The sequence below is a fragment of the Elephantulus edwardii genome, unplaced genomic scaffold (genome assembly GCF_000299155.1).
Source record: "Elephantulus edwardii isolate Elephantulus edwardi_28Jun2011 unplaced genomic scaffold, EleEdw1.0 scaffold00179, whole genome shotgun sequence".
NCBI lineage: Eukaryota > Metazoa > Chordata > Mammalia > Macroscelidea > Macroscelididae > Elephantulus > Elephantulus edwardii.
In genome coordinates, this window is record NW_006399929.1 from 1,715,959 (window position 1) to 1,721,295 (window position 5,337).

The window sequence follows — 5,337 nt, forward strand, 5'->3', positions numbered from 1 at the left end:
AAACTCCCTTAGTTTCTGTTTTTCTAGAAATATCTTGACCTCTCCTTCATATTTAATGGACAGTTTTGCTGGGTACGATATTCTTGGTTGTCAATTGTGTTCTTTGAGTAATTGATATATGTCATTTTACTGTTTTCTTCTCACATGGTTTCTGCTGAGAAATCGGCACTTAATCTTATTCGCTCTCCCTTATAGGATACTCTTTATTTCTCCCTTGCTGCTTTCAGAATTCCCTTTTTCTCTTTGGTTCTGGCAAATTTGACTATGATATTCCTTGGTGTTTTTCTTTTAGGGTATGTTCTATATAGTGTTTGCTCAGCTTCTTGAATATATATTCTCTCACTCTTCATTATACTTGGGAAGTTTTTTCCTAGTAAATCTTCCACAACTTCCAATACCTTTACTTGCTTCTTCCTGTTTTGGGATTCTGATTATGTACATGTTATTTCTCTTGATTGTGTCCTATATCAGTCTTCGGTTTTCTTCTTTTTCTTTCCATTTTGATTCTGCTTTTTGTTCTAGCAGATTAGTGGTGACAATTCTACCTTCTATTCCATAGCTGACCCTTTAGTAGGTTTCAGAGGCAATTAATTGCATGGGAGGAGATTGCTTATCTTTCTCCCATAGATCAGCTAGTATATTTGAACTGCTTACCTTTGGGTTGCCAGAACAACTTCTACCACTAGTCCACAAGAGCTCTTTTTACTGTTCTTGTTGTTAGGTGCTGTCGAGCCGAGTATGAGTCATATTAATCCTTTGAATAGCTGATTTTAATCCTTTCCTATTCTATGCTGTCTTCATCATCTCTGACATACTAGGGCCCATTGCTAAAGTCACCATGTCAAATCATCTTATTGGAGTCTTCCTTTCCTTTGCTGATCCTTCATCTTTCTAAGTATGCTGTCCCTTTCAAAGGACTAGCCCCAGATAGTTATATGTTTAAACCATCGGAGCCTTTATTTAACCACTAATTTGGGTAAATAAATGTGAATAATAGCTGATTGTTGAAGTGACAAAAATATATAGAATAGCTTTGTTGTTGTTGTTATGTGCCATCGAGTTGCTTGCGACTCATAGTGACCCCATGTACAAGAGCCCTAAACCCTGCTCTATCCCGTGCCAACCTCATTGTCTCTAATAAATTTACTCTCATTACCCCAATCCCTGAATTGATCCATCTCATTGAGGGTCTTCCTCTCTTGCACTGTCCCTCCTCCCTCCCTAACATGATGTCCCTCTCCAAGAACGGGTCCCTCCTTGTGATGTGTTCAAAGTATGTCAGATGAAGCTTCAGAATCTTTGCCTCCAAGGAGCAGCCTAGTTTCATGCTCTCCAGGACAAACCTGTTTGTCCTCCTAGCAGTCCATGGTATACTCAGTACTCATCTCCAGCACCACAGCTCAAAGGCATAGATTATCTTCCTATCAGAAAAACTTTAGAGTAGAAAAAAATCAACTGCTTCCAAACAATAACCTACTGTTCTACATTAAGTATATGCATAGCGCATAGTATTAAAATGGCTTATTTTCTGTTTCATGTTTTATAACACTCTAATATATTGATAAATTTAAAGCATTTCATAGGAATGACCTCTATACTTTAAAAAGTAAACTTTGCAAACTTCACATGAATAATGAAGTACTGGATTTTCAATTAATTCACTGGTATGACTTTTTAAGATATGAAATATGATAATTCACTTGACAGATTTGCCATTTTGAAGTAATACTTACTTGCTCTGTATGAGAAAGAATGAAAGTGAAACCTCTGGACAAAGAGAAATAATAAAGCTATATTTATTTCACTGAAAATAGTTGATTGAACTTCATAATTTAAGAGTTTATTAATTGTTAATGACCCTCCAGTGGGTTTTCAGAGGAAGTAAATCAACAGGAAGAGATTGACTATCCTCCCATGGAGCAGCTAGTGGACGTAAACATGTGCCTTTTGAGATTACAGTGTAGCTCCTTATCACTAGGTCAGACTATGTGTTGTAAAAAGAGCAAGGGACACACAGGGAGTGCCATGTCTTATTTCACAGGAGGGAACTATCCCTGCCCACAGTATCAATAACACAAAACAAATTCCCATGAGGTCAGACATGTCCCCCATACTTCCATGCCTCATTATACTCATTTTAACACCACTCTTACTGCTTGGCTGGGTCTAATATCTGATGTGATAGCTCATAGACCACATAGAACCATATTAGGGGAGTTAAAATGTTATAGTTGATATTAATAATAAAATATAGTCAAGACATCTCTCAAAATGTCCATGCAAGCACTTCAGCCTTGAGCCTTGTGGTTCTAAATGTTCCCAAGTTCTCAGTTCTGCCAGCATTGGCTTGGTCCCCCTGTCCCCAAAGTCCCATCTCATATCACTTTTCCAGTTCAGTCATTGCTACTGCTGCAGACTCTAAGCATGTCCTACATTTCACCAGGTTGAGGGAGGTCTCTCTTTCCTTCTTTGGCTGGGCAAATAATTCCATCTCTTCTGGTGGGGTAAGAATTCCTATTTCTGTAGCTAGAGTTTTTCCATTTTTGGTGAGACTAGCCAATCCCCTTGTAGATTGATGAGACTGGCCAATCTCCTTGTGGAATGGTAAATGGCCAAATCCTTTGTGGATAGGCTAACATGCCCTATTTGCATAGTCCATACGCATGGCAATATTAAATAAGGGCTAGAGAAGTCATATTAAAAGAGAAATTCCATGGTAGTACTTTCCTGTGTTTATGTATTTTAAGATATAATTTGCTATAAAAAAGATTTTGAATAGCAAGTTCAAATAAACTCTAAAATTTCCATTTCATTAAGATCTAAAGACTTAATTTGTTTCTTTAAAACATAGTCTGTGTTTAGCAATTATTATAATGACAGCAACAATAATAAAGTTCTGCATTAATTTGTGTTTCTAGTCTTTATGTCTTAAGACAAAACTATATCTTTTGTTTAAAGATTCTGCTATATCTGTGATTCAAGCTGTTTTCCTATTTTTCAATCATCTTCAAGTTGTAGCATTCTAAATGGTATCCATGGCAAATGGATAGTTAAATAATTTAGCACAGAGAGTGGTCAGAGATTCAGGCTGGATTTAGAAGAGGTCATGGCACCAGAAATATCATTGCTGATTGAAGATGGATCTTGTCTGAAAGTAGAGAGCACAAAAAAGGACGTCTACTTGTGTTTTATCAACTGTACATAGGCATATTATGGAATCAAGAAGCTAGACTTGATATAAAAGAAGGTGGCATTAGGATTGGAGGAAGATTCATCAAATTACAGTATGAAGATTATACAATTTGCTTGCTTAAAGTGAGGAAGACTTGAAGCACTTGCTGCATAAAATCAACAATTTCAAGGAAAAATTGTAGATGGAGTAAAGATAGAAATTGTCACTTATTTACTATTAATTGGATTCACAATCAACATCTTTGGTAACAGAGTTACGAAATCAAAAGAATTGTTTCATTGGGAAAGTCTGAAGTAAAAAATGATGTCAATAAACATGGGTGTGCATATATCTGTTTGGGTGGCAGTTCTGGTTTCTTTGGGGTATATTTCCAGTAGTGGAATTGCTGGGTCAAATGGTTTATCTATTTGCAACTTTTTGAGAAACCGCCACATCACCTTCCAGAGTGGTTGCACCATTTTACACTCCTACCAACAATGGATAGGGGTCTTAGTTTCTTCACAAACTCGCCAGTATTTGTTGCATTGTTATCAATAGCAAATAGCTGGAAACAACCTAAGTGCCCATCAACAAATGAATGGATAAAGAAGCTGTGGCATATTCACACAGTGGAATACTATGTAGCATTGAAAAACAGTGAAGTCATGAAATATACAAAAATGGGTGACCCTGGAAGACATTATGCTGAGTGAAATATCTCAGTCACAAAAAGATAAATATGGCATAAGGCCCCTGTAATAAAACAGGACTGACATCAAGGTTGGGGTGAAACTAAGATAAGAGGGGATAAGTAATGTACACTGCATTGAAACAGATGAGGGAGAAAAGTGCTTAAACGGAATATATGATTAGATATTATTTGCATGACAACAGTCCAGATGAAGAGATGCATCGTAAAGTGGACAAAGGAGGGATTGCATAACAATGAAAGTTGTTTTTTTCAAAGAGAAAAGTGAACTGGTCAGGGAGAAGCGGTAGGCAGGGAGGAAAATATGCAACAATGAATGAATGGAAATTCATGTTTTCTATAAATTTTATTAAAATCTCCAGTTAAAAAAAAAGACAATTTCAAAGTGCTAAAGAGCTAGGATGTCAGTTTAAAGACTAAGATGCATCTGAATCTGAGAGTTAACCAGTGAATAAAGAGGATAAAAGAAGGAAGACTCGATACCATTGAGTTGTGATACTGGAGAAGAGCACAAAATATCCCACGGACTTTTAAAAGAGGACATATGTAAGACAGAAAGCTTCTTAACAGGAAATATGGTAAAACTTCCTATCAAACTCTTTGGGAAATTTGTTAGGAGGGGCTAGTCCTTGGTAAAAGGTACAATGCTCAAAAAAGTGTGATGGCAGCTAAGGAGAAGACCCTCCAGGAGATGGATTGTCACGGTGACTGTGTCAGTGGGCTCCAGTTTGGTAGAGATGAAGAAGTGGTAAAATGGCTCTTGGAAAGACTCAGATTTGTTGTTCATATACGACCCGCTCTGAGTTGTACTGGATTTGATGGCACTTAATGACAACAGTTAGCAAAACAAGCAATACACAGATTCAGCTATGGAGAATACAGATTCAGTTCCTTACTTCCTGTTATAATTTTCACTGCTGTTTTTATACTCTAGTTTGTTTATCATCCTGAAATTTTCAACATAGCTTTTCATATAGCCTACTATGATGATGATGATGATGATGATGATGATGATGGTGATGATGACTTGACACTTTTCTAATTCGATGATTTAAATGATTGAAAGAGTAATTATAACACAAAGGAAGATTGATATTTCCGCTATTTATGAAGTCTGCAGATACGATTATTTCAGATTCCAAAAAAGACTCACTTTCTATATAATTATAGATGGTTTTTATGATAAGGACTGGGTACAAAATTTGGACTTCACAGTGTTACTAATAATTTGAGCACAAACAGAAAAATGACTTGTATCTAATGAATTTGAATATTTAGTGGCAGAAACCTCTTCTGGTTTATTCTGCTTTAAAACTGAAGTTAATTTTGGAATGGTCTTGTTTTTAGGTGCCACAGTGTCAAATATAACTCACAGTGATGCTATGAAGAACAGATATGAATCTTATCCTGTCCTGTGCCATCTTCATTAGGGATTCACAAATCATTTTCTTTTTGT

The 5,337-nt window shown here is 36.4% G+C and overlaps 1 pseudogene; it reads left to right on the forward strand.

The window, feature by feature from the left end:
• Window positions 1–4,923, forward strand: part of LOC102860160 — a 41,176-nt pseudogene extending 36,253 nt beyond the window's left edge.
• Window positions 4,924–5,337: the final 414 nt, after the last annotated feature.